This window comes from Camelus ferus, chromosome 14 (genome assembly GCF_009834535.1).
Source record: "Camelus ferus isolate YT-003-E chromosome 14, BCGSAC_Cfer_1.0, whole genome shotgun sequence".
Taxonomy (NCBI): Eukaryota; Metazoa; Chordata; class Mammalia; order Artiodactyla; family Camelidae; genus Camelus; species Camelus ferus.
This window is the reverse complement of record NC_045709.1, coordinates 40,930,907-40,940,460: the sequence shown is the minus strand read 5'-3', so window position 1 is coordinate 40,940,460 and position 9,554 is coordinate 40,930,907. Positions and strand designations below refer to the sequence as shown.

Sequence of the window (9,554 nt, the reverse complement as noted above, 5' to 3'; positions counted from 1 at the left end):
CTTACATTACAATTACTAGATAATTTAGTGCAATCTCATTAGAGGATCCCCCTCAAAAGTGGAGTTAAATATGCCTTCATTTGATGTCTGTAAAAATCCAGGCATATTCCACTCATTGCTTTTCTACAGCTATAGGGCATATTAGAATTGTTGTTACTTTAATCAAAATTTTTCAGCAGCTTGTACTAACATCCTAAAACTTAACTGGGTATTCATTTAGGTGGGAAAGAGGCTATTAAAAATTATTTTGCACACAAAGTTAGGGCACCTGCCTTTATTGTTGTTACTATCTTTTGAAACATTTTGAAACGAGAGGAAATTTAACTTGTTGATTAATCCCATTGATTACATATTCCCCTGTATTAGTCATCTAGGGATACCGTAACAGAATACCGGATACTGGATGGCTTAAGCAGCATCAATTAATTTTCTCTCAGTTCTGGAGGCTGGAAGGTAAAGGTCAAGTGCTGGTAGAGTTGGTTTCTGGTGAGAACTCTCTTCCCAGCTTGCTAGCAGCTGCCTTCTTGCTAAGTCCTCTCATGGCCTTTCCTCTGTGCTGGAACACTCCTGGTATCTCTTACTCTTTTTGTAAGGACACCAGTTCTATCTGATTATGGCCCACCATATGACCTCCTTAACCTTAATTAACCCCTTAAAGAATCTATCTTCAAAAACAATCACAGCAAGGGTTAGAGTTTAAACATAGGAATTTGGCAGAGTTGGGGCAGGGGACAGTTCAGTCCATAACATTCTAACTGATCTAGTTGTGTGAAAAACAAATGCTACAATTGTGTCTAGTAGGACATATGTACAAAGTATTCATTGACTGCTATTTTACAGTGACCTCAAAAAGTGGTTCACTGGGTGAATGGGTAGTCTGTTTTGGGAAGGAATTCTGAAGTATATATGTTGATAAGTTGCTCTCATGGGACCCCAGGATCATTACCTCTTTAATAACCTAAACAAGTTTATAAAGATCATCATTAAAGATCAGAGAAAGGAGAAGTTAAGAGAGAAAATGAAGAAGAGGAAGGGAGGGAGAGAGGGAAGAGGAATAAAATATTGAGGAGGATGAGGAGAGAGTGAGAAAGTGAGGAAGGTGGGAAGAAGGAAGAAGAATGGGAAGGAGACTAATGACTACTGCTAATTAGGGAACACAGGACTAGAAAAACATTGATCACTGTAGAAAAATATTCAAGAATAACAGCAGGTCATGTGGGAGAATGAGAGCCAGTATTCACTCATTTTAGAAAATATTTACGTGTGGATAATGTGACATTTTAAATACTAGATTAGATTACAAGTTTGTAATGTCACAGATGTGTTACAGCCTAGTTCATTGAAAAATAAACCCCATTAACCCCAGTTTTGAACTCTACTAAGCTTTAAAGGACAACACACGCCAACATTGTAGAATATAATGCCATGAGTCATGAAGGCAAGTCTATAGTAAAGTAATAAAGTAAATATCCTTTTTTTGGATCCATGTAAAGAATGGATGGCTATATGGCTTCAAAACACTGAAAAAAGGCATCAACAGTAAAGAAGAGAGAAGAAAAAATTAGACATTCTGAAGGTCACTTCTAAATAATGTGAAAAAATTTTATTATTATAAAACACTTCCATCGTATAGACAGGCCAGTGTTACATGGAACCAAAAAGAAATTATTTTAAGGAAATACCAATCTGGTTTTAAGAGGCAGTGTACAAGACTCTGAATAGCCCTGCCAAAGCTCACTGCGTGCACAGATGAAATATGTTTATACTTAACTGTGGTAGGAAGAATAATGGCCCTCCAAAGATGTCCACATACTAATTCCTGGAACCTGTGAATATGTTACAGTAAATGGCAGAAGGGATTTTGCAGATGGAGTAAGGTTATGGACCATAAAATAGGGAGATTATTTTATATTATCCAGATGGGAAAATATAATCATATGAACCTTTAGACATGCAAAAGGAAAGCAGAAGAGTCAGAGAGGTGTGACGAAAGAAGAAGCAAGGGAGATAAAGCATGAGTGGGGCACTACCTACCCTTCTGAACTTTAAAGGTAGAATAAGGGGGCTGTGAACCAAGGAATACATTGATCACTAGAAACTGAATTAAAGCCAGCAGTAAAATGGGGCTTCAGTATAAAGCTGCAAGGAGCTGAATTCTGCCAACAATTAGCATGGTCCTTGAAGTGGTTCCTCCCCACAGCCTCCACAAGGAATGCCACCTTGCTGACATCTTGATTTTAGCCCAGTGAGATATATGTCTTACTTCTGATCTATAGAACTTTGAGATAATAAATTTGTATTGTTCAAGCCATTTGTGGTATTTTTTTTATAGCTGCAGTAGAAAACCAATACACATACAAGTCATGATTTCTTAAAACCACAAGCATGAATAAAAAACTATACTCAAAAGTATTACATTTTAAAATATAGGATAAAATTTTTGAAGACTGTAACTCCTCAGTTGGAACAAATTTTTTCTCCTGTAGCTCATCATTTAAGTATGTTAACATCTACAAACCAATAAACAAATACTGAAGTGGCTTTGAATGGTAAATATAGCAGAATTATTAAAAAAGGAGGGTCAATTTTGTGCTAAGGCAAGACATTAATGAAATAAATGTAATAGAAGGTATAAAATGGGCAGGTAGCCATTGAGTATGAAAGTGTTTTTTTAATTTTTCTCTAATCAGTTCACATAACTGAATATCTTAATAATTAATGCAATCTAATAAAACATAAGATTGACTTAGTGATTAAAATAATTTTTTGTTTGTTTATATATATATATTTATTGAAGTATAGTTAATTTAAAACATGAAAATTTCTGGTGTACAGCATAATGCTTCAATCATACATGAATATGCATATGTTCATTTTCATATTCTGTTTCACCATAAGTTACTACAAGATATTGAATTTGTTGTTTATCTATTTTATATATATTAGTATCTGCAAATCTCGAGCCCCCAGTTTATCCCTTCCCACCTCCTCTCCCCACTGGTAACCGTAAGTTTGTTTTCTATGTCTGGTGTGGCTGTTATGAAAAACAGTATGGAGATTCCTCAAAAGACTAAAAACATATTTCTATTTTGATGATACTGGAAATATCATGGTACCTAATAGATTTATTGCAAGTTCGTATATGTTAGATAAACTTAGATACAATGTACATAAAGCCCTAAATTGTTTAGATTAAAAAACAAGTTTACCTTTAGTAAAACATCAACAGGAAGTATAATATGTTAAATAATGACTTAGAGAATATATGAAGTAAATGGTTTTATAGTGCTTTAAAATATCTATGTCTATTTCTGCTTTTTTGCTTTAATAAATAACATGTATTTTAACCTTACTTTTGCTTTTGCCATACCTTGCTGTTACCTTTACCTTCACATCTGGTACTTCCAGATTTGTACTTGTTAAGCCGTAAGAAAGTAGTTCCAGAAAACATAAACTATCTGATAATTTACCGTAAGAGCACTGAAACCTTTTTTTTTTTTTTTTTTTACAATTCTGTTTCAATGTCTCTAGAAATATGGATGCAGATATCTTTGAGTTCATTTACAATACAGATATGGAAAGGGTTTGAGTTTCATTTCATCCATTAAGTCATTTCTGTAGCATTTTTGATTATCACAGTAAAAGCTTAATGAGTTTCTTCTGTAATTGTAAATATAATAGGTATAATTGTAAATGCTTTTTAAAGCTAATGTGTTATCAAAAATTATTTTCTGATTTATTGGTTCAAAATAATAAAATTGGCAAATATTATATATCAACTGTTTTCTTTAATCTGAGATAAATTGATTTCATGGAAAAAAATGTTTTTCCTATATTTTTCCCTTGAGATTGCAGTATTATTATTAGGTCAGTTGGTTAGAATTTTACAACCTTATGCCTCAAATTTTCCCAATGAATTTGCCAAAAAGAATGCATATATTTAAGTTTAAGTATACTGTCACGAACTTGAACTATCATATAACACTCCACTAGCTAAATAAAAAAATTTAGTAATATTCTATCTCCTAAATAATGTATATTAGTACTTTATTTCTGGGTAACTCATTATCCTAAAATTCAGGAGCTTATTTTTTTTTTTTTCTATGTTGCACAATTTCTATGGGTCAGAAATCCAGGAGAAACTTTTCTGGGTGGTCTGGCTCATAGTCAAACATCAGGTTATAGTCAGGCAGCTGTCCAGGCAGCAGTCATCATAGACCTTTATTGGAATTGGGGAATTCACTTCCAAGATGACTTCCATGGTTGTTGGAAGACCTCAGTTTTTCTCTGACTGTTGGCTGAAGACCTTCATTCCTTGCCATGTACATCTCTCCATAGACCAGTTGTCTTAATGATGCAGCAGCTTGCTTCTTTCAGAGTGTAAAATTAAGAGTCTCTTATAATCTAATCTTGGATGTGATATATCTTTACTTTTGCTGCATTCAATTGGTTGTCTAGAAAAACGATAGTACAGTGTTGAAGACAGCTAAAGAAGATTGTGAATGGCAAGAAGGGTTTCATGACCAATTGTACAATCAGCCACTGCATCATTTAATTTCAGTCAATTTCATATTATGTCTACTTTTAGTTTGAATACTAGAAGAATATTGTCTTCTAAAATAAATTTAATATCAACAAAATTATCTTAAGTAAAAATTGATTTAGATATTCTATATGATACCTTCACTATCTTCTAATCAGTTTGCAGACATATAAAATTTTAGTTGAAAATTTAAATTTGTATGAATAAATAATATTTAGCCTGGTCAGAAAAAAATATGTGGTATAATAGCATTCAGTTCCAGCCAATAGCACTCTTTTTTCATGAGAAATGACTGTGAATTTCTACTGACTCACTTTAAATGTCATAAACACACAGGAAATATGCACTATCTTTGGGAGTTTGGCTCAAGATCATTTGAGTTTTATTCTTTAAACCAACTCAGAAAAGCAAATCTGTATTTATATAGTATTTTATTTTATATAAAGTCTATACTTGAAAGACATTGAAAATTTAGAAAGAAAAAAATTTATTAATGGCACAGCAACAGCCCTCCCTATCTACTTAGTAGGTAGTTGGAAATATCTTAGTTCTCTTATGCTCACTTCTGCTTTTTGCTCCTGGTGTAACATATTCTGCTTTGCTATTAAAAACTTCCATCAGAATGTTCAGGGGTGTCTTGAGAGGACAGTGAAGATCATGTGTTCTAAAAATTTTTATTTTTGAAGAATCTCTATAAGTTGTTTATAGTGTTTTCAGACCAGAAGGAAAGAAGAAGGGCTACTCCAAATTTGGTGAAGTCATAGACTGCACTCTGAAGTTAGATCCTATCACAGGGTGATCAGGTGGTTTTGGCTTTGTGCTATTTAAATAGAGTTGGAGAGTGAGGTTGAATCCATAGAGCTCCCCATGGAATACAAGACCAATAGAGGCGTGGATTCTGCTTTATTACCTTTAAGGAAGAGGAACCAGTGAAGAAAATAATGGGAAAGAATTACCACAATGTTCATCTTAGTAAACGTGAAATGAAAGTAGCCATGTCGAAGGAACAGTATGAACAACAGCAGCAGTGGGGACCTAAAGGAGGATTTGCGGGAAGAGCGTGTGGAAGAGGTGGTGACCAGCAGAGTGGTTTTGGGAAAGTATCCAGGAGAGGTGGTCTTCAAAATAGCTGCAAACCATATAAATTATCCCATTTGCAACTTATCCCCAACAGGTGGTGAAGCAGTATTTTCCAAGTTGCAGATTCATTTGAAGGTGGCCCCTGCCACCTGCTAATAGCAGTTCAAACTACATTTTTTTGGTCAAGTCCCATGGTAGTATAATGTTGGGTCCCTCTGAAGTTTAATTCTGAGTTCTCATTAAGAGAAATCTGCTTTCATTGTTTCATTTCTTAATTGCTATGCTTCAGAATTCATTTGTGTTTTATGCCTCCCCTCCCCAGTATTGTAGAGCAAGTCTGGGGTTAAAAGCCCAGTGTGACAGCCTCATGATGTAGTAGTGTCTTACTGTTTTTTTTTAATAAATCCTTTTTTATAAAGAAGTTCATGTTTATACAGTTATATAGGCAGATTTAAACACACACACACATACACATCTCCTTTTTTTTTAAGTCTTCCTGAAATCTCACAATTATGAACCTTTTCTCCATCTGCCAAAATTAGACTATCATCAGTGAGGATAGATATCTTCATATTTCATCTGCATTTGAGGAAGAATATCTTCATATTTCATCTGCATTTGATCAGTTTTTTGGTCCACCCTCCAGCCATGATTTACTTTGAAGTAACATTGATACAAGGTCAATGTAGATGTAAATATTTTGATTATAAGGTTCTGTGTAAAATCATTTTATTATTTTAATAATAGAATTATGTATAACATTAAATTAGTACTGATTTCATGCTTTCAGCCTCATTATGCACAAATTAAATTTTAACTAATCAAGTCAACCATATAATGACTATTACAGATAGCATCAGCATCTTTAGTGTCATGCCAAGAAGTATCTAATTCTTCTGGGAGATGAGATAATGGAAAGTATAGCTTTTCACTGAAAAATTGTGAAGTGAAGATATCAGACATATTTGTACTGAAAGTCATAAAATTATCATCAATTTATGTGTATATTGAAAAATGGGTTCATAGTATATGGATCTTTTGATAAGCATTAAAAGTATTGATATTTGTCAAATTCCCACTGCCATCTGTGGGCTGTTTTGACCAAAGTATAATGAATGCTTTAAAAAAAACAAACCAATTTCTAATTCTGAAGTCTCGTAAAATGAATTACTAATTTCCTTTTAGCTGCTTGTCATCACTTATTTTGTAAATTTTACATTTACAGCAATTATTCCAACAAGGTATCTGCAAGAAAGCATTTTAAATTTATTTCTTAATCAGAACTACCCTGACTGGCAGAAGAACAAGGGAAATGGCAGATTGGAGTTTTAACATGATTTCATATTCATCTTGGCTGCCAAGGCTAAACTTGTAATTAAGGGATAATCCCACAGCAAGACCAGACACATAAGCAAGTAAACACAACACAAGCCTATGTTTATGGGTCATCTTTTTTAGTTCTTGATTCAGAGAAATAATTTTAAAAGGGTTATGAAAATAATTACCATAATAACACACTGCACTTTAAGAAGCCCCTTTGTGTTGAATCTGAGCATACTACCTCATTCATTCTAAGAAGAATCTTTTTTTAATGAGAAACTGTTCCTAAATGATGAATAACTAGTTTTTTAAAAAAAGTAAACTAAAGCTAACTTCGCAAAAGCTAAGCTTTAAGAGTTTTAGAATCAGACAAACCTTGACTCACTCACTAACCCTCTCAGACAACTTATTTTTTAATTTTTCTTAAGCTGCTGTCAAAAGGGGATACAATCTAAAGATTAAATAAAAGAATGTACCAAGTTTTGGTCATGATGTATATGTATCTGACTTAGCCTCCTAATTTAAATAATTACAGAACAGGGAATATATATGAAGTAATGTTTAAAGTATTAAATGCTTCAGGGATGTGATGTTTTACATAAAACAAATAAGGAAAACTCCATATTCATCCCAATAGTTTAAGTTGGGCATACTTTCCAAACCACAGCTTAAAGATATTTGAGCTGAAACAAAAAAGCAGTGTTCTACCTGGATGGAGGAAATAGAGATCAGAGAAAGAACTGCTGATTTGGCTGGAATTTAGGCTGGTTTCTGGAGAGGAGAAAGCTCTACTGATAAGGAGTTCCAGAAAGTTGGAGGGGTGTTTCCTTGAGATTGTGACTAGATGATAAGGCCTATATACATATGATAAGATTCTGTGAACTGGGGTCAAAGAGTTACTGGGGTTCCATGATTTCATCAGAATGTAGCACATTCAGCCCTGGAAGATATTTTAGTTCCTGTCATCCATACTGGAGAGAACTTTCTGAAAATCTTGGTTATTCAGAAAAGACCTCCAGAGAAATCAACTCTCAGTCTATCCACAGAGTAAACTATTAGAGGTGAACTAACAAAGCCTAAAGCCAAACCTCAACAAGAGCAAGCTCATCAGTCAGCAAATTAACTGTCTCACAAAAAAAAGTCCAATACTCTTTAAAGAAAGAAAACAGTAAGCAGACTCAATAAATTGCATACACAATACTCATCATTTCAATAGTTACCAGATGTGTAAAAATTATAAAAAATCAGAAGCAAATATGTAGAAGCAAACATACTCAAGAATTTAAAGGAAATGATAAACTCAGTGAGTGAAAAGACAGAGGGATTTCAATAGAAAAAAAAAAGAAAATGATAAAAAAAATTAAATTAATATTCTACAAATTAAAAGTAGAATATTGTAAAAGAGAAAGTTCATAGGATATCCTTAATATGTGATTGGACATTGAAAAAAAATGATCAGTGAACATGGAAACAAATTAAATGGAAACTAAAGTAAATCACAGATAGATAAAAGACTGAAACATAAATGCAGAGTCCTTAATGACTTGTTTGACTGTATTAAACAGTATAACATGTTTAACGGAAATTTCAGAAGGAGATAAGATTGAGAATGTAGCAGAGGGATTAATATAAATAGTGACTGCAATTTTTTAATTTTGATGAAAATATCAAGAAACAGAAGCAGGAACAACAACAACAAAAAAAAACAGTATAAATAAAAGGTAGCAACATGTAGGCATTTAATAATTAAATTGATGATAATAGAGATGAAAAGAAAATAATAAATCAGCCAGAGAAAAAAGACATCTGAGGGAAGAATAACTACAGACTTCTGATAAAGAACAATGCAAGCTAGAAAAAAAAAAGCAACCTTTTTAGTGAAGTGAAATAAAAATAAAATGAAGATGTGTAACCTACAAATATAGATAAAAATATAATTTACAAGTAGACTATAAATAAAAAACAAATTTCTGTAAATTAAAGCTAAGAGGATAAATGTGGAAAAAAACTTCAAATTAAAAGAAAATAATGCTGGATAAAAGTGAAGACATTCATGAATTAAGAATAAATATAAAAAATGGTAGCTGTGAATTAAAGTAACTAAAAATATAAAAGTATGTCATTAAAATCCAGTCAAGTCAATGAAATGGATTAATGAAAAAACACTCAACTATTTTTATAATAAAGACAGGAAATGTGTAAAGCAAAAGAAAAACCCCACAATATTACAGAGAGGAAACAAAAAATTAGATGGTCAACAAAATTCAAATATTGCAAATATAAAATTGATATAAATGGTCTAAAAGTCTCAATTAAAAGTCAGGGATCAGAGACTAGAAAATAAAGCAAGAAAAAGCAGACTAGAAAGAAAGCAAGTCACAAATATATGGTGTAAAATAGACTTGCTCTTTAAAGAAACAAAGGCAAGGCATGGTGTGCATTCAGGAGAGCATAAGTCAGGAGTTAGGTTAAATTGCCTAGTGACCTCATTTCTATAATTAGATTCTTCCAGGGTTACAGGGGAACAGGAATAGGCAAAAGGAAAGGGACAAAAGAGCTGCTTTCAACTGCAATACTTTCTTCCTTGCTCACTTTTGAGTTGAAGGTTTTT

At 32.8% G+C, this 9,554-nt stretch overlaps 1 pseudogene; it reads left to right on the top strand.

Moving 5' to 3' along the window:
- The first annotated feature begins 2,171 nt into the window (after positions 1-2,171).
- On the top strand, positions 2,172-5,958 carry LOC116668470 (annotated as a pseudogene).
- The last annotated feature ends 3,596 nt before the right edge of the window (positions 5,959-9,554 follow it).